Genomic DNA, 21,648 nt, shown 5'->3' with positions numbered 1-21,648 from the left:
GCAATTCTTGGCCTTAGATAAATGTGCCACAGGGTTTCCAATCGCTAGAGTTATGCAACAGGTCTTGTGGAGTGCCATTTCATGAAAGTAATGGGAAAAGAGTAAGTCAAAATCACGCCTGAGCTTATGTTGGCAAGAATACATGTTTCTGCTGCAGTGCAACTCATCAGCTAATTACAGTTTAAAAAGTTGTGTCAAATGAAATGAAACAGACCTATTTCTCAGTTCTGTTCTAGTTTACCTTACAGCAGTGTTCCCTAAACTTGGCCACTTGAAGCTGTGTGGACTTCAAGTCCCATAATTCTCCAGCCAGCATGACTGGCTGGGGAATTCTGGAACTTGAAGTCCACACAGCTTCAAGTGGCCAAAGTTGGGGAACAATGCCTTATTATAGTATTTAGAATTTAGTATTTAAAAGGAAGACTTTCAGCAACCTTTTTTTTTTGCCTGCTACATTTTTTAAGTGTATCATACAATTTGCAAAACTATTTGCAGCTCTTCCTGGTAGTGATTTTTGTTCCAATCATGTGCTCATCAATAGCGGTGGACAAACACTATAGCAGCAAGTAGATTCAACTCAAGCAGCTGATGCTTGTTCCAGGAACTGAACTTTGTAACTTCAAAATTGGCAAGTAAATATACAGATGTTGGAAACTAAGCCCAATACACTCAGTTTTTCCCCTCTAATGGGACTTAGAGGAATTTAGGCCTTGGTTTAATCACTGAAGCAGAGGCCATGTGCCACTTCCCACAAGCATTAAAACTGCAGCAGACCACATTCACCATCAAGCCAACTATTCAGTCATTCTTCTCAGTTCTTTTCCAGTTTGCAAATATGCTGCAATCTTTTAGCACCAATAGATTGTCCTTTACAAAGCTGACCAGCAGATTTAAGCTGATTTATGTATATAAATGCATGGACATGCACATACACACACACAATAAATTGGGAGTGTAGTATTGGGAAAGTTCTGAATAAGTTATCCTCCAGGTCTGGATATTTGCTCTAATTATGCTTTGTGTGCTTTTCCCAAAGTGGTGCCTTCAGATGTGTGTTGGATTTCAATAACTAGATTTTGGGCTGGGAATTCGTCCAGAATTCAAGCACATCTGAAGGGCACCAGATTGGCTTCAGCTGTGCTCCTCTGTTGCAACACCAACTCGATACTGACTCACCTCTTTGTGCACTGATGTCATAAAATAAATCAGATAATGAGGGAGGCCATGGCTATGTCAAGCCGCTTGCTCTGCAAAAATTAGAAGTTGAACATTGTTGTCTGATAATAGCCTGCACTCAAATTATTTTCACAAGGAACTGAAGAATTGACAATCACTAATTTACAGGCATAATTTCTCTGTGGCTGATTATTTCTCTTACCTTTTTGAGAGCTAAACTTCTCCCAAAGGAGAAAGTTACAACATGGTAGATTACCCAAATATGTAAGATTCTTTCCTAGGTTAATGTACAGTTATACACTTCTGATGCCATTTACTATTGTATAAGGTCTCATTTTTTAAAAATCCAAATTACCTTTGTTCAAAAACAGCTATAGGATAACCTAGTACCTTGACTAACTTTGACAAATAAGCATCCCTAAGTTTTTCTTTGTATTGCATGCTTTTTTCCTATGAACATTTTTTTCTACTTAATTCATACATAATTGATTGTATTTACATACAAGTTGTTTCAGTTAGATTTATCAGTTGGGGTGCAGCACACAGGCAGTGACAGATGTTGCTTCGAGCCACTCAAGCAGCATAGATGGGCAGAAGATTGAACAGATCTGTTTCAAATATCTGGGAGTCGTCCTTCATTCTGCTGGCAGTAGGAAAGCCTACGAGGACGGCTTTGCTGAAAATGCACAGAGAAGCTCATTAACCATCCTTAAATTCCTTACCACAAGAGGTGGCCACTGTATACCTGCAGCATTCAAATTATTCCAGGCCAAGCCAATAACTTCTTTAGGGTGTTCAGCTGGAGCTCTTCTCTAATTGCATAATTAGAACTTGCATAATCCACATTTCTAAGATCAGCTGGTTAAGACCCAAAATGTGTCTCTAATGCCACCCTGAGACTAGGAATAGGCCTCATGAAAGTGGAAGCTAGAGTGTGGGTAATCATACCCAATTATTGGCTCAGATGATCCTTTTTGCCCCTTTAACCTTGCCGCATTAGGTGTACTAACTATGATGATTTTTTTGTCCATATGGAAACAGGCAATGGCAATTAAAATCTTCTCCTTGGGATTTTCTCAGAATGGGATATGATCAGGCCAAAGTATTCATTAACAAAGTGTAGCAGACACAGAATGCCCATCAGATCTAGCCAGATTCTCAGCCTTAATTGCCAGTGAATCCAATAGTATTCTCCCACCTCCCCACGCCGTATTTAAGTAATCTCAAAGTATCTAGATACCAGAGGGCCTTTACTCTGGCACAATGTCATGCTCTTCCCCTCAGCTGCCCTTGAAGGCTGATATAGGAAGGTTCCCTATCCATTTTAGATCTTGCGATATGGTAGAACCTAGAAATTTGAAGGTCTTTACTGTTGATACTGTGTTGTCCAGTATTGTGAGAAGTGGAATTATGGAAGGGTTTCTCCTAAAATCTACCACCATTTCTACGCTTTTGAGTGTGTTCAGTTCCAGATTGTTCCAGTCGCACCACGAGGCTAGTTGTTTAACCTCCCGTCTGTATGCGGATTCATCATTGTCTCGAACTGTTGTGTCATCTGCGAACTTCAGTAGTTTAACAGATGGATTGTTAGAGATGCAGACATTGGTATACAGAGAGAAGAGAAGTGGGGAGAGCACACAGCCTTGGGAGGGGTGTGTGTGTGCTAATTGTACAGGTTGGCAAACCTGTACAGGTTAGACATACCCAGTTCCTGCAACCGTTCATCGTATGTTTCAGCCTCCAGTCCACTAATCTTTGTTGCTCTTCTCTGCACTCTTTCTATAGTCTCCACATCTTTTTTACATCCTAGCGACCAAAACTAAATGCAGTATTCCAAGTGTGGCCTTCATGAACTGAGTAAAAAAAAAAAAAAAACCAGCAGTGGGGAAACCAGTGGTGTAGGGATTAAAGAATAGGATGGGAACCTGGGACATGCCAGAGCACATCCTCATTTATCCATGGAGAACCCCAGGGTTGACCTTGGCCCTCACAAATTTGTTGTGGGGGATAAAATAAGTAGAAAACCAATGAGTTCCCAGAAGAAGGATAGGATAGGATAGGATAGGATAGGATAGGATAGGATAGGATAGGATAGGATAGGATAATTTTATTTCTATACCACCCCTCTCCTGAAGGACTCGGGGTGGTGTACAGCCAGGTAAAAACACAATACAAATATCACAATTTAAATTTAAAAATTATTAAAAGTATTACATTCAAGGCCAATTAGCTAAAAAACCCAAAAATTTAAGAATTCCGAATTTAAAACTTGATTATGAAGCTAGAAGGGTGGGATATAAAAGTAATGCAAATTAATAACAGGTTATGATATTACGGGCTTATTAATAACAGGAGCACCACCACCAAGGGAATGGATGCAGAAAGATAGCTAGCCTCCCCATCTCCAAGTGGATTAGGAGCCTGCGTCTTCAGTTCTAAACACACATCACTGAAAGTTCAGGGAAATCAATGGGATTACCATGCAAATAATTTAAATCAGCAATTGGTTCTCCCCCTCCTATAATGATGCTTGCTCTGATTAAATTCCCAACTGCTCTCATGCGCATGAAGCCTAGCTTAGCATACGTCCCAGAAGGAGCCTAGATGGTTTGTACTCTGATTGGGATGACTCATTTGCTAATGGCTATTTTTGTGACCAAGACCTCTTCCCAGTGAACCAGGGTTACTGCTCTTTTTTCCACACATAACATGAAAAATATCCTTCCACAGAGCCGAGTGAGCAAGAGCCCATCTGCTGGAACTTGGCTCTTGTTCACTTAAGCATTACACATGCCCTTTGGTAAAGCAAACCACCTGTTGCCTGTGCACAATTTAGCCCCAAGCATTCGAAATGTTTCTCAGAGGAGGAAATCCATCCAAACCACTGATGGGGAGTGACAACCTTGGCATTCTTTTCAACTCCATTTGCTGGTGTGCCATTTATTGTTCTCTCCACAAAGGCCTGTGGTCTCTTGGTGGAGTTTTTGCCCCCGCTAACAAAAACAGAAGAGGGGGTCCGAATAATGCCAAAAGCAAACAGCTTTTGCATTTCCCCGCTTCTCTCTTTCTCCTTTTCCCCCAAGTCACCATTCTAGAACCTAAGAAAATATATGGCAAATAAAAACAGGCTAATGTGAGAACAAATTTCCCAAACTTTGCAGCATGAGGTAGTGAACCAAGCTGTTAAACTAATCTATCTTGTATTTGGTTTCTGGCCTGGGACCAAAAATTGATTTTTTACTTCAATGTTTTATTTTTAGAAATGCAAGCTAATCAATAAGGAAGTGCCAAATGTCCCTTTCAGGCCAGCTCCCTTGAAGATTTTTTCAATGTGGGTTTGGCTACTTTTGTGAGGCCACAGGTGCTGCCCTTTGAATGTACCCCTTGCATGGGAAGAGAATGGAAAGGTATCCCACCTGTAAAAAGCCTGAAGAGCTGCTTTGCATAAGATATCTTACTTCTCAGCATGAAAGGATAAGGGAAAGAAATTAGATGTCCCTAATGGTGGCAAAGGGGAAGTCCCTGTTTTGGTTGAATTTAGATGAAAAGTAATCCAAACTGAATGTTAAGTTTCTTTAAAAGAGAAGGAGCTACTCCTGGGCAGCCTAATATAGCACCCATTATACCAGTGTACTCTTACAATACTCACTTGCTCTGTTTGATTGAATTCCTTTTGATGGCAAACCTATGGCACATGTGTTGGAAGTGGCATGCCATTTTTCAGGGCATGCCAACCATCGGCTGTTGCTCTTCCGGTTTCTGGTGCGCACAGCAGGGGTGGGTTCTACTTACCTTTACTACCAGTTTGCAACGGGGCCGTGCGCGCGTGCTTGCTTCGCTCGCACGTGTGTGCTGTTCTGCACATGCACAGAAGCATTTTGGTGATGTTGGGGTCGGTGGGCGGGGCCTCCCGACAGTTTTACTACCAGTTCTATAGAACCGGTGCGAACTGGGAACAACCCACCACTAGTGCACATGCGTGCCGGCCAGCTGGTTTTCACGTGCATGGGAGCACCAGAAACTGGAAGAGCAGATGATCAACGTGCATGCACATGCTGGAAACTGGAAGCTCAGCTGGCTGGAAGCGAACGTGGACACGGAATTTCAATCATTCAAATCTAGACAAACTGAACTGTCAGGACTCAAAGAGTGCATTTTGTGGGGGGACAGAGTCATAATTCCCGGGGTGCTGAGGCAGGACATTCTAAACTTATTACATGAGGGGCACCCAGGAATAGTGAAGATGAAGGCATTGGCAAGAAGCTATGTATAGTGGCCCGGAATGGATAAAGAGATAGAGGCCTGGGTAGCAACATGCACACCCTGCCAAGAATCACGACCAGCGCCACACACTGCACCCACACACGGTTGGAAAAACCCGGGGACACCCTGGGCGAGGATACACATAGACTTTGCGGGGCCATGCCAGGGCAACATGTTCCTAATCGTAGTGGACGCATTTTCAAAATGGTTAGAAGTATTCCTGATGCCTTCAACAACCACGGAAGCCGTTATCCGAACATTGAGAAGACTGTTTGCAACACATGGGTTGCCGGACTTGCTGGTATCTGATAATGGGCCCCAATTTACCGCTAATACATTCGAGATGTTCCTAGCCAACCAGGGAGTCCGACACGCATTATCAGCACCGGGAAAGCCGTCCACTAACGGGCTTGCCGAACGAATGGTGAGAACAACCAAAGAAACATTGGCACGGCTGGGGCCCGGGGACATGCAAGCCAAAATAGACAAGCTGCTCACGATCCAGCACATCACACCGAGCGCATCCACACACCGAAGCCCAGCGGCAACCCCTTCTGGATACTGGTAGAAATAACCCAAATCATGGGACCACTGTCATACAGGCTGCAGACCGAGGACGGCCGACAGTGGAAACGCCACATTGACCAGATCAGGGGCAGAGTGACAAGGAACGAACTCGGTCCACCAGACAGAGGCATTGACAGAAACCAGACCCTACCACAGGCACAAGCACCAAACACCATGAGAAAAGACTCAACCCCGAATAGAGGCAGCGGACACTTACCTGAAGTCCAGGAGAAGGAACCAAACATCAGCTACAATCCACCATGTCGTCCGGGGGAGGAAGGGAGTAACACCCAAGAAAATAATTCCACACCGGTGAACATGTTCAAGAGAGTTCCAGAGGCGGAGCTGGCAGAGCCACGGAACTCGACCTCTCACTCCAAGAACGCCGGAACGACTGAACTGCGCAGGTCAAGTCGCAAATCGAAACGACCCACCTACCTGCGTGACTACGTTGCCTAGGGACTTCAGGATTGGTTATGCTAACTAGAGAGGAGGGGTGTTGAGTATTGAATGGCAGATTTGAACGGACCAATCAGGGACAAGAGCGGGAAATTCATAGGACCGTCAGTGGCTGAAGCCGCGGACAGCTCCTAGCTATAAAAGGAGCTGCCGCGGCTAAGATTGCCATTGCGATTTATGGAGCTAATAAAAGTGTTAGATTCTATTGTGTGTCCTGTCCTTTTCTTGCACCCACGACTTAACAGCCTCCACTCATTAACCAGGTAATCCTGGTTAGTTGTTCTCACACTGTAGGAAGTTAGCACCCACCCCTCTCCTAGAAGAATGAAATATTTTAGGAAGTATTAAAAAAGGCAGAATATTATATTTCCCTGGATGAGAAATGGACAAACATCTTTTAAAGACAAAGCAGCTTTCTGCCTCCCCCCCACCTTTGTCAATGGGCCATTAAGGCCTCAGCCAAGCTCACTCATTACCCCCACCTTTGTCAATGGACCATCATCTGCAACACAATAGGACCCATCTAGCAACAGAAACTCACCACATGGCACCTGGGAAGATTACATCAGCCAGCAAGGCTAGCTAAGATCCCCACCCCCTGGGATTCCGACAACCACTCAGGAAGTTCCCAGGAAGTTCAAAGCACAGAGAGGGTATACAACCAAGGCACGCTCAGCATCTCAGCCCTTTTTCTGTTCAGGAACACAAACCATGTGATCCTGTCCACCATTAAACCATCTTTCCAAGCAGTCTCCATGTTTCCAGTGTCTTTTTCCCCAATTGGAACTGAACCCAGATGGATTTCTTCCAACACACTGTTAGACATTTCTCCTTAGTTCTAGGTGGCTTCTCTCCTGATTAGTTTCCAGCTATTGACACAATCTTGTAAAACAAAACTTCAGCCGCTGATTTTCAGGTATCCCATTAAGCTTCATATACACTCCAGAGACATTCCTGGAAAAGAAAAAATGGTGGGTGCTGGCAGCCTGGTGCCAGAGGTAAACTGAGCAGATAATCTCTTAGAAGGCCAGCCAGATGGGTTGAGGAGCAGAGTCCCCTGCTGGCCGTCTGGAAGACCAGCAGGATTTTCAGATCTTGGCTGCAAAAAGCGGTAAGACTCCCAGAGAGCAACAGAACAATGCAGAAAACTCCTTATTGTCATCGCATATTCAGCCGGGAGCTTTGATGCCAAACTCTGGTAATACTAAATTTGTGATTGGCCATGGTAGCAATTCTGAAAAAGTGGCTTTGAATTTTACATTTCTAAAAATGCTCTCTATATATTAATGAAACATTTATGCGAAGATAACATCCTTCTGAAGTCTGCTAATATGCTAAGAGTATCATAAATTGAAATGTTAACCATATTACCTAGTTCTGAAATAATTTGTATTTATTATGAGACATACTCCATTTGTTACTTTACCAAAGCTAATTTCCTTAATATAAATATTACAAATATGCTACGTTCATGTAAACTCTACATATACTGCATATCAATGACATTATAATGTTGGTGCAAGGAAGTCCCATAAGCTCCAACCAATATAGCAATGACAAGGTTAATAATGTCCAAAATATCTCCGCTGCTACCATGGAATAATATGCAGTTGCCATATATTTTATTTATTTATCTCATACCTTCAGATAATTCTAATAGAAGAATTGAACTGTGGAGCTGTAGGTGAGCTTAGTTGTTTGCTTGCAGTCATTTCATTACCCAACTAGATAACATCATCAAAATAGATATGATTTTACCTAGTTTGGTAATGAAACTTCTACAAGCAAACAACCAAGCTCAGAGAGAATCAAGGATGACACACTTAGGGTAATTACTGTATTTACAAACTTAGTTAATGAGAATGAGAAAATTCTGTTTGCGAGCTAGTAACATTCTCAAAATTAAGAAAGAGCAGGCTGGTGCCTCGTGCTCGGAAGGAAAATCAAACTAAAAAGAACCATCAGTTTAGAACAGGGATGTTAAACTCATGGCCCGTGGGCAAGATCCAGCCCACAGGGCTGGCCTGGAGCCAGTGAAGGATTGGCCCGTGGTGCCTCTGACAGCGAAAACAGGCTCCTGGTCTCTGTTTTTGGCTGGGACAGCCTCCTGCAATCCTCTGCCAGTGAAAATGGAGCTTGGGAGGGCCGCTGGCAGAGGGTTTCAGGAGGTTGTCCCAGCCAAAAACGGAGATCGGGAGCCCATTTTCACTGGCAGAGCACTCAGATCATCATAGGCAGCCCCGACACAAGTGACGTCAAACTGGCCACACCCACCCTGGCCCTCTGAGGTCAAACACAACCCTGATGCAGCCCTCAATGAAATCGAGTTTGATATCCCTGGTTTAGAAGAAGGTGATGAATTAAAACACATCTTTTTTTGTGTTTGTGCACAGATTCCTATCTTGATCCACACAAGACACTCCATTTAGAGATCAGATAATGTTCCAAATTTCTACCAGTGAAAAGATTCTTTGCTGGAAAGAAAAGAGAAATAGCAGAGTGAAAGCACCAGAGATTCACTGTTATGGATAGCAATATTTTACTTTCTTTCCCTACTTTCCATTATCTTGCAGTTCTTTGTGCAAAGAGGGCAATTTTATTAAAATGCTTTTTGGAGCCTTTTTAGTACAACAAATATTTTAATGCCAATTCTATGAAGATACTTACTGCACTATTTTGAAAAGGAAGGGATAGCGTAAATCATTTGCTAATCAGCAGTAGAACAATTTTAATTAGTATGTAAATGCAATCAAGAACAGCAATTATTCTTATACTACATAAGGCAAACAGGTTGGATTTTTATATCCAACCTAATATTATGATTAATTTGCTTGAATATTAACATAATTATAGATAAATTGGTATGTCAGAAATGGTTTACTGATGCTGTTTTTTGACCACTCCAGAAGCTGATTTACAACAATCTAGACAAAGCACTGTTGGAAGCCAGATGGTTTTAAAATTAATCTAGTCCATTGACCATTTGTGTACTAAAAATGAATAAATGCTTTGATTCAGGCAACATTTCTGGTTACACTCACGTACCAACAATATCTGCACAGATCCTGGTCTTGATATTTCACCCCAAGCAGTAGCCAAGGTAACTTATTTAATATCTTCAAAATCACAGCTGCTCAAAAATATACACAAAAGCTTCTGAAAAAAACTCCAATTTCTTGGCTATTCACAAATTGAGAACATTTATCATCCTCTCTATTACATAGGTTTAACTGGTATTCCCAGCTCTCTGTAAAATATATTTCCAGAGGGGGAAAATAGAATTTTAAAAAATGATCAATAGGGGAATAAACTATTCAGTCTTCAAAAACTCTATGCAAGACTAAATAATGGGAGCCACATTGTTATTCTCTGCCACCGAAAGCTTGAGCAGGCGTTCTGGTCCTCAAAAGCCTGATAGGGAGTGTCAAATATAGATGCCAAGTTTAATTACAACAAAGGAAATCTCATGAAAAGGAGTCACAGCAGACTCAAATGTGAAACATAGCATTGTCTCGAAATGAGTAAGCTGATCTGTACAGCAACTCACTGTGCGTTTCATTCACTTCTTGAAAAGAGGGACGGGGCAGAACCAGCAACTCAAAGTGCAAAGTGAAACGAGATTTTATTCCCTTCTCTGGGTGTTCAAGAGGACGAGGGCCTTCTTTTTGGGGGAAAAAACCCTCAAGCTATAATAGGTGGCAACAGAGCTGGTTCTCAATGCTAAGGAGGATTCAAGGCTGCCACAATTGATCCAGCCAGCAGCCTTAAAGAGGTCCTTGTTTCCCCCTCCCTCACTGAAAAGACCAGGACCTAAAATCTGCTTTTGCTTATTAGTTCTGGAAGAACATTTGAGACAATATTACATGCTTCACATTTTTTTGGTTGGAACGGGAGATCCATCACCAAAGATTTCATAGCAGCAACCATAACATCTGGAGTTACTGTTCTCCTCTATTGATATTCTGAAGGTGCTTGAAGTCAAATTGAATGTACTGGGAGCCTTCACTATCCCCAGCGTGTCTCCAGCTTCTGTGGTACATCAGTGAGACAAGTATAAGAATACTTATTTGCAATACAGTAGTGGGAAGCGAAAACAAATCTCCCCACTGATCTCCAGGCCTTGGAACACAGTGGCTTCCACCTCAAAGGATCTCCACCCTTCCCAATGTTCTCTGGAAAAGGAGAGGTTAACTATTATCCATCTGTTTTAAATAGTATTGATTAAAAGATGAGGAAATATAAGAAAATAAATAATTGCCTTGAAAGGGGTGTATTTGGGCTTGGCCCAAATTAATAAGGCGGTAATAACACCAGCATGTCCAAACACAAGCAACTAATAATATGCACAGTTCTTTCTTGATGCTACTCTACACATCATAGTATTTCAGAAGTATTGCAGAATAACAGAGTTGAAAGGAACCTTGGAAGTCTTCTAGTCCAACCCCAATTCAAGCAGATCTATGCCATGCCAGACAAATGGCTGTCCAATCTCTTTGTAGAAAAATACTCCATCGATGGGGCATCCACAACTTTTGGAGTTAAGCTGTTCCCATGGTTAACTTTTTTCACTGATAGGAAATATCTCCTTAATTCTAGGAAAATCCAGGGGTGAAATCCAACAGGTTCTGACAAGTTCTGGAGAACCGGCAGCAGAAATTTTGAGTGGTTCGGAGAACCGGCAAATACCACCTCTGGCTGGTCCCAGAGTGTGGTGGAAATGGAGATTTTGCAATATCCTTCCCCCAGGAGTGGGGAGGGAATGGAGATTTTGTAGTATCCTTCCCCTGCCATGCCCACCAAGCCACACCCACCGAGCCACACCACACCCACCAAGCCAAGCTCACAGAACCGGTAGTAAAAAAAAATTGGATTTCATCACTGGGAGAATCTATAATCTCTCTTTGTTAAGCTTTCATCTCTTACTTCTTGAGTTGCCCCCGGGTGCTTTGGAGAATAGATTGACACCTCTCTTCTCTCTAACAGCCCCTCAAATATTGGAAGACAGCTATCAAGAGGGAGAGATGCTAGTGTTCCTCTTTGTTAGACTAGTCATTCCCAGTTCTTGCAACCATTCATCATACGGTTTAGCCACCAATCCACTAATCATCTTTGTTGCTGTTCCTTGAACTTGTCGAGATCCCTCAACACTGTGATCCGCAGCGGCCACGTGACCCTGTTTGACATCCACCATCAAGAAAGGATCTGAGGGGGGTTGGATGGGGGGGTTGGTAGGTGGCTCACACGCACCTTGGTGGTGGGGGTGTTTTCTTTCTAGGCGGTCGGTCACGCAGCGGCCGGACTAGGGTGGATCTTCTTCGAGTACTTTCTGAGCGCCGACTAGCAGAGAGGGCGCTGCGCGCATGCGCCATGAGCTCCATACCCGGAAGGGCGTTGTAATAACTGGCGCGAGTGTTTAAAACGGCGTAAGGAGGCAGCCGCTGCTAACGCCGACTTTGTGCGAACTGCATTGGGTGTCACTTGTTGTTCTCCGACTTGCACGAAAGGATTAAACAGCTGAAGCAACTAATCGTTGTCTGGAGCGTTTTCTTCACATTCGTTGCTAGCGCAGCAGCGAGAGGACAGAACTCTTTCTAGACTCTCAAAGGCTTTTTTGTATTGTGGTTAACAGAATTGGACAAATGTGGCTTTACAAGTGCACTATAAAGTGGTAGTATCATTTTTTTGTGATCTTGATGCTATCCCTCTATTGATGCAGCCTAAAACTGCATTGGCTTTTTTGGCAGCTGCAGCACATTGCTGGCTCATACTTAAGTGGTTGTCCACTACAACAGCTAGATTCCTCTCATTGCTGCTGTTGATATATATGTTGTTTACATGCCTTTTGTTCTTTTATTGTTGTTACAATGTACATACTTTCTGGAGGACAGGTTGAGGCACCTTTTATTCTTTGCAACCATGATACAGTATATAGTCCTTTTGAGGTGATGTGCTCCTTACGCCCTAGGAAAAGTCCCAGATGAAGAATCTATAACATGTACTGGACTCTCCATTAGCTTTAGAAACATGAAGGGAAAGCAACTGTAGAACATCTATAAGCAGTGGTGGAATTCAATTTTTTTTACTACTGGTTCTGTGGGCGTGGCTTGATGAGTGTGGTGTGGCTTGGTGGGCGTGGCAGGGGAAGAATAATGCAAAATCTCCATTCCCTTTCCACTCCAGGGGAAGGATACTGCAAAATCTCCATTCCCACCCACCCCCACTCTAGGGGAAGGATATTGCAAAATCTCCATTCCCACCCCACTCCAGGGGACGGATATTGCAAAATCTCCATTCCTTCCTCACTCCAGGGGAAGGATACTGCAAAATCTCCATTCCCACCACACTCCAGGGGAAGGATACTGCAAAATCTCCATTCCCACCCCACTCCAGGGGAAGGACACTGCAAAATCTCCATTCCCACCCCACTCCAGGGGAAGGATACTGCAAAATCCCCATTCCCACCCCACTCCAGGGGAAGGATACTGCAAAATCCCCATTCCCACCCCATTCCAAGGGAAGGATACTGCAAAATCTCCATTCCTTCCTCACTCCAGGGGAAGGATACTGCAAAATCCCCATTCCCACCCCATTCCAAGGGAAGGATACTGCAAAATCTCCATTCCTTCCTCACTCCAGGGGAAGGATACTGCAAAATCCCCATTCCCATCCCACTCCAGGGGAAGGACACTGCAAAATCTCCATTCCCTCCCCACTCCTGGGGAAAGGATATTGAAAAATCTCCATTCCCACCCCACTCTGGGGCCAGCCAGAGGTGGTATTTGCTGGTTCTTCAGAACCTGTCAGAACCTGCTGATTAGCACCCTTGCCTATAAGGCTTTATTAGTAATAAAAACCTTTTGCTGTATTTCATTGCCTCATTTTCAATACAGACCTATCTACATATGTTAACGTTGCCCTTCCCCAGTATTCTAAGGCACAACTGGGACAAGTAAATATTTTAATGCTTTTGCTTTAAAATTTATGATGGAAGAGCTTGAGTGCGGCTTTTCCCTGGATGCTTCTAGCAATAAAAATGGCTCTGATGTGTTCTGTTTGTCTGTTTGCTTCATCTACAATATTATTCAGCAATGTAGCCACAGGCGGTAATGATGCATTTGTGTTAATAAAAAAAAGAGCAATGGAGATATTTTTACAAGATAAAATATAGCACACAATTAAAATTCCACTTTTAATTTTTTTTAAAAAGCCTGTTTTCCTAATAGAAGGCTTATATCAAATCTATCCTTTCAAAGTAAACCATTCCTGGCCTTCAGGGAATTTAAAACCTACATGTTTTTGAGGCTTATGCAATAATAAAGAAGTACTGTACTTTGCATATTCCCCAGCAGATGTAGATAAACCATCTATATTAGCAAGCAGCAGGTTTCCTAGTATGTAGATCTCTAAACTGGTGCCAGGATTCAACCATGCCTATTTATTCATTTATTTAAATTCAGGTGTCGTCCAACTCTGGATACTCATAATATAATGAACAAAAATGCAGTTCAAAACAAAACAAGATGAGATCTGGTCACTCCACACAGAAACAAAAACACATCCAACAAAGGTCTCCATCCAACGTAATCAAAGGCCTTGGAGAAAACCCAGGTCCTTAGGGCTCCACAGAATGCCAGCGGGATGAGAGCCACACAGATTTTAGGGGGATCTCATTCCAGAGGGCAGGCATTGCAACAGATGAGGCATGTTTTCTGAGTCCTGATACATGGCACTATTGCTGTCAGCCTGGCTGAGATTATGAGAGATAGGTGGTTCCTCATACAACCCTGTCCGATGTCTCCTGTGACCAATACCTTCCATTGCACCCGGAAATATACTGGCAGCCAAGGTAGTTCATGAAACAAAGGTGTCACACAGGTAGAGGGAGTCCTCGACTTACGACCACAATTGAGTCCAACATGTATGTTGCTAAGTGAGACATTTGTTAAGTGAGGTTTGCCCCATTTTACGATTTTTCTTGCCACTGTTGCTAAATGAATCATAATTGGTAAGTTAATATCACAGCTACCTCATTGACTTTGCTTGTCAGAAGGTTGCAAAAGCTGATCGCATGGCCCCCGGGACACTGTAACTGTCATAAATATGATGTCAGCACTTCAACCTGCATTTACTCTAGTGCTGACATAAGAAGGAGAAGCGAAGGTGTCTGGAAAGGGACGTTTGACTTTTCACCTACTTATTTTCTCTGGAGATAATATCCCCTAGGAGATGGGGTGGGAGGGTGGAAATTCCTTTGAGGTGGAGTAGATTAGGGGTAGAATGACTTGGAAGATGGCCAATGAGTGCAGGGGAGTGGGGAACGGAAAGGGAGGGTTTGGGGCTGGATGTCAGTGTTGGCTTCGTTTGGAGTCGGGTTAGAATACTTAATAAATGGGAGGTTTTCTTCAAAGACTTTGTGTGAAATGCAATTTATTTGAGACGACTTCGAAACTTGACATATGAACTAGTTGCCAAGCATCTGAATTTTCATTATGTGACCCTGGAGATGCTGCAACGGCTGTAAGTGTAAAAAATGGTCCCAAGTCACTTTTTTTCCAAGTGCCATTGTAACTTGGAATGGTCACTAAATGAACAGTTGTTAAGTCAAGGACTACCTAATGGAGGCATGCCCATTAGTGCTTGCACAGCTGCATTCTGATCAGTTGAAACCTCTGGGTATTTTTCAAGGGTGGCCCCATGTACAGCACATTATAGTGGTCGAACTGTGAGCTGACTAGGGCAGTGATGGCTAACCTTTTTGCCATCATGTGCCAAAAGCGGGGGAGCGTGGTGGGGTCACACGCACGCATGCCCTCATCCATAATTCTATGCACCCCGCTCCCCCGTGCTCCCCCCGCTTTTGGCACACGATGGCACAGAGCTTTTCTAGGAGCCTGGGGAGGGCAAAAACGGCCTTCCCCACCACCCCCAGAGGCCGGAAATAGTGTGTTTCCTGACTTCTGGTGGGTCCAGAAGGCCTGAAAATCAGCTGGCCGGCACACGCATGCGTGCCAGAGCTGAGCTCGCATGCCCACCGATATGGCTCAATATGCAACCTGTGGCACCCATGCCATAGGTTCGCCATCACGGGACTAGAGAATGGATGATTATTTGAAGGACTACCCAATCCAGGAAAGGGTGGGGCTTTAAAGGTCCTCTTGGCCATAGCTGTCACCTGTTCTTCAAGCAGAATTATGAGTTTGACAGAACCACTCTTAAAGGAGAAATGCTACCACATCCACAACTGTATCCATGATTTCTACATCAGAAGATACAATATCTTGGCATTATGTGGTACACTTGTTTTTGCTTTGGAAGCTGCTTAAAAGAAAAAAATGTAATGTTCATCCTCTTCTCTATCAATGCTTTGCTTCTGCAGTACACAGGTGGCCCTCAATTTGCAACTATTTGTTTACCAATGTTTATCAAAGGTACAATGGCACTGATAAGTGTGACTTATGACTTATCCTTGCACTTATGACCATCACAGCATCCCCACTGTTACACAATCAAATTCGGGCTCTTGGCCCATCATCATTTATGATGATTGCAACATCCCAGGGCTATATGATCATCATTTGGGTCTTCCCAGGTGCTGCTCAAGATTATGATGAATTACATGTATGAACTAACTGCCTTCCTGCTTTGTCCATATGTACCAAATACCAACCCACAACTGGAAGCATTTTATCACAATGTTAAGACATACAGAGGTCTGTCTGGTCTAGCAGGTGCCTATGGAAGCTCAAACACATGGTTGGTAGAAGTCATGTTCAGTTGCATTTTCTCAGTTTATGGGAATACCCTAAAACGTGTATCTGACAAATGTGAGTTACTAATTAAAAATGCAAAGAATCTCCTATTGACTATAAGATTTCTGGTGTTGCACTATAATTCTATAGTACTAAAACCACTGTATTTATTTAATTTATAACCCATCTTTATTATTTTTATAAACAACTCAAGGTTGTAAACATATCTAATACTCCTTCTTCCTCCTATCTTTTCCACAATAACAAACCTGTGAGATGAGTTGGGCTAAGAGAGAGTGACTGGCCCAAGGACACCCACCTGGCTTTCATTGAACTGACAGTCTCCTGGTTTCTACGCTGATGCCTTAATCACAAACTATAGATTATTCCTGCTTCTTAATTTGTTGGCAACCTGAACAAGGTGGAGAAAGTCCATATTGTGCTTTCTTGCACACTTTCCCTGCAGTTATACCTACAGAGGTATAACTGAGTTCAAACAGTTTTCAGAACCTCTAATCTCAAGACGTAGAATATTGAAACATTTCTGTAGGAGTAGCAGAACCTGGAAGCAGAGGGAAAACGGGATTAGCCTAGGAGGAGGAGCAGCCACAAGACAACTATGTCTATTCCGCCTTGAGTGCTGTTGACCATTAGCTAACTCTAAGCAGATGCCAGGCGTTAGCTGAGAAGATTCCCATGCAATTAAATCAGTTTAATTGAACCTTCAGTTTGGACCTGGTCTTCCGTGCTTGATAATCTCCTTCAGTTCCAAAATATCTAAGTCTTATATGAAAGTTGGGCAATGATTCTATTTTCATATTCTTAATGCACTTTTTCTTCCCTTCAAGGTTCAAGCTAGAACAAGTTGTTTTGTTTGCATTGCCCATTGTAAGTAGCCAAATACATGTAGCCTATTTCCATCTAAGGCTCTTTTGTGCAACTTGTTGGAAGAGAAAAAAAATTGCATATTATTAATATTGCCAAACCCAAGATTAGACACGGTGCGCAAACAGAAGAAAAAATGCAAGGGAAATAAATGGATCAGATGCAAGATTATTAAGGGAGAGGGAGGAGGAAGAGAAAGAATAAGAGTTCAGCTGCTGGATTAGAGGTGGTAGTAGAGCGCTGAACTGGAAAAGTTGGTATGTAGGAATCCTAATAATTGTTTCTCAACAAAGCTCTGCCTGTGTGAAGGCATTTTGGGGATGGTGTTCCTTGTTAGATAACAAGGGACAGATTAGAAATATGAAACCATTTTTAAAATTATGTTACATACATGAATTGTCACCTTTATTTACTGCTCTAATCCAATCCACAATTTCTCGTATCCTAATTCTCTTTGGTCATAATTATTCTTTGCCTGAGTTCATGCGTTACCCTCAATCTATCACTAACCTATTGCTTCGTTACTCTCAACGCTACTATTAACCTATTGCTTACTATTTTATTGGAATACAGACTCAATCTACCAACCTCACAGTTGTACTTTCCTTTTAATCTGCAAGAATTGATAAAGAAAGATGGGAATTGAGAAAGAGATATGGTTTAGTCCACGAACCTGATCCTTTGAGATCCCCTCTAATGAGTTAAACCAGAGTCATTAACTCTTTATATCTGTCCTTGTTCTGGTACATCAGAAGATGGCAGCCCATGGACGGAAAGCAATGGATGGATGCACATCCAGTCCCTTGTTCCCATGAATGTACAAAGTTACCTCGAACAAATAGATTTCATAAAGACAACTCAGCTAATCAGATTCCACATGCATTTGACATTAGTAGTCAAGTTCCCCTGGATAAAGGGCCAACAAACGGGTTTAAAAGGTTGCTTATAGCTACAATCAGCATACTTCCTGTAGGATTAAAAGTAGATTTTAAAAATCTGATTGCAGAATATGTTGAACTGCTTCCCTGGGCTTTCCTCAATGTTCCCATGCCTTTTTTCATCTGCTTTCTTTTGGAAAGATCTGGTTATAGTTCTTAGCTAATTTGATACATTTTTTTGAGATACAATTTTGAGACCCTTGATATATTTGCCAACTGACTTACAAGAGCTATTGCACTCTGAAAGTATTTAGAAAGCCTGGATACAATTAATATGCTGACAAAATGGCTTGCAGAAAGAAGTTATAGCTTTTGTTAACTCTTTAATCTAGCAGCCGACTAGAACGCCACAATCTGCAATAGTACAGAAGGCAGTCACGTCTTTAGGAAGTCACAATATGTTTGAAAATACTAACTCAGGTTCTGGTTTTAGCACACCTCCAGAAAAAAAAAAACTACTTCCAAATAAAGAAAGCATATGTTCAAATCAGATAAACTGATCTGATTAAGCTGAGTTGAAAATCAATGTGTGCATGAGGGATACTATACAGTTCATTATGGGCAACACGAAGCCTAAACTGTGCATTGCAATCATATTCTGGCCTTAAAGTCCATTGTGGTATCATGTAGTATGCCTCACTTTAAAGGAACCAGTGTGAAAGAGGTGCCAGTTTTTAAAAATAGTTCTTTGAAGTCTTAGCCATCAGCTGTGCCAATGATAAAATCTTAACACTTTATTGGGACTGGAAGCTAATCGAAGATAGTTTCTTCTAATCTGGTGCAAATATTTTGGAATTGTCCTAAAGGTGTTTTTTCCAAAAGGCAATTGGACTTTCTTGTTGTTTTTTGAAAATGTTTCTCTTCTCATTCAAGAAGCTTCTTTAGTTCTATTTTCAGTTTATTTCATTCAGAGGTTCTAGGAGGAGGAGTTTTCTGTTTGTTTGTTTGTTCTGTTTATTTAGTTTTAAAAAAAGACTATTATAGATTGTTGATTTTTCCCCCCAAGTTTTATTTTAAAGATACCTACTGGGCAAATTAAAACATGAAAATCTTGGATTTTTTATTTTTAAGAAGAAATTCATATGCTTCTGCACAGGAAAAACAATTTTGGCTAGCAGCTGAACTCATCACCTATATATTAGTTGAAAATCGAACTCTGCCAGGGATATAGTCATTTTGATTAACAAGTCTTAAAATTTATAGTTAAAACAATAAAGGGCCTAAGGGCATCTTTTTACTATTGATTATTGAATGTTCTAATAACCATACTTATGTTTGAATTACTGTTGCTAAAGGAACATCTAGAAGTTTCAACATAGGTATTTTAAATGTTTCTCTTCATTTACTTGAATATTTTAATCAAGTGATGATCCTGTGTTATAGCAAAGTATTTTCCAATTGAATGAATTCCCTTACGTGGAAATCACATATAAACTTACATGTTAAATGTTTAGTGAAATATGAGACTTTTAAATCCTTCACCACGAAGAAATTTTTTTCTCGGCTCCAAATCAGAGTTCTGCCTAGGTGGATTATTTTTTTTAGTATTTTAATCTTTAATTGAATGCACACATATATCTGATAATGCTCCAGTAATATTATCAGTTATTATATTAAAAAATCCTATTTTTCTAAGATGGTTTTAAATACATCCTTCAAGGATTTACTTTTTATAAAACAGATTAAACAAGATTTTGAATATTTTTAAAAAAAATAATGATGTGTACTTAATGGTTGTTTGGAAACTTTACAGCGTTTGTAGTTATATTACTGCATATACTTTATGGAGAAAGAAAATAGACTTCTGAACAGATTCCAAAGAACATTTGGAAAATAAAGTTAAAGAAATTTAAATACATTTATCCTTAACTTCATATACTTGTCTGAGATCAGAGCTAATGCTCAGGCCCAGAAAAAGATGCATTTTAAAAAAAATCTCAACAGTTTACCCACAACTGAATCATCTTGCTACATGAGCTAAAAGAATAGGAATCCTTAATGTGAACTAATAGAGACTTTACAATTAAGCTGCACAAGGTACTTAGTTTTTTTCCTTATATGTATAGATTTAGGCTTCCTTGGCCTAAATCTATAAATCATTACTGGCCCATATTAGCACTCATATATTTATATTTTATCGATTTTGGAATCAACCTTTTGAAATCAAAGAGATAGGACAACCATATCTGGGTTGCAAAAATGTGAGTCAGCACTAAATTGCAACAAAAATGCAGCGAACATTTGCAGAAAAAGTTTACATGAATTAACTTCTTTCTGTATATCTTTAATCAGACTTTTCAATTAAGAAGAAGTATAAAGCAGGCTGGAAGCTCGCTTGAGATGATATAAATTATAACATACTTGAAGAAGAACAGTTTTGGGAAAAGGAAGCTAACGGAATAAATGCAACGAATAGGAAAGAGATGAGAAACGGGGAAAACAACCCTATTCTTTATCTTGCCTTCACTGTTTCCTTTACTTCAAGTCATCCATTCCTGCATTGAGAATTGGCTAGGGAAAAAGGGAAAAATTTAGCAGTAGGCCTTAGAAAATTATTTTAAGGTAGTAAATTAAAAATCTAATAACTGACTGCTCTTGATTTATTATCTCAGTGTATTCTGAGTACATGCCAATAAGTGAAAAAAGGTGTCCTAAGTTGAAAGAAAGAAGGAAAGGACCATTAGTGAGTAAAATGAAATATGGAATATTAATTGAATGCAATCATTGTTACTATAAGAAACACACTTTTAAAGTATCTAAAAAAGATTTATTTGCATGCATCTTTTTGATTCATTTGCCTACAAACTTATGAGAGGCAAAAATACTCTGCAGGGCATTGTTTTTCCTATGGGGACATCTTGTGGCCTGTTTCAGTATTGGAAGAATTAACTATACATGCATGAAAGTGCACTAAACACCTTCTTGCCACTTTTGTAAAAAGGAGGAAAAAAAATATTTTAGTTTCTACCAAATACCACCTTGCAACTATCTATGATATTGTTAATGCAAAACATGTTAAATTAGTATAATTAATGTTCTCATTTATATTGTTGTCTATAGAATTGTGACAGGTTTATCACAAGGAGAAATATCCTTCTACGAACTAAATAGATTGATTTATTAAACAGAATGACTACAAAATTTATTTGGCAAGGGAAGAAAGCCAGAATCAGATTAAAAGTATTACAAGACACAAGAGACAGAGGAGGAATAGCCTTCCCGGACTGGGAGACCTATTACCAAGCAGCTGGCTTAGTCTGGATAAAGGAGTGGATAGAATTAGAAAATAAAAGACTCTTAATATTAGAGGGATACGATCTTCATGTAGGGTGGCACGCATTTCTGGGGGGGGGGAAACAGAGCACTCATGGATACTTCAAAAGACATGTAATTAGGAACTCACTCGTAACAATTACTCACTGTAATTAGGAACAAAATTAAGAAACATCACTATATAGGAGTACCGTCCTGGATCTCCCCAAAAGCAATATTAACACACCCAAATTTAGTAGACTGGTCCAAAATTATTAGATATAGGGATATTGTTAATGAAGGGGGAACTCTAAAAGCAAAACGCGAATTGGAACAGGACTTAGGTAGGGAAATACAAT

This window comes from Pantherophis guttatus, chromosome 3 (genome assembly GCF_059756535.1).
Source record: "Pantherophis guttatus breed Tessera chromosome 3, ASM5975653v1, whole genome shotgun sequence".
In the NCBI taxonomy this organism is placed as follows: Eukaryota; Metazoa; Chordata; class Lepidosauria; order Squamata; family Colubridae; genus Pantherophis; species Pantherophis guttatus.
This window is presented reverse-complemented; position numbering follows the sequence as displayed.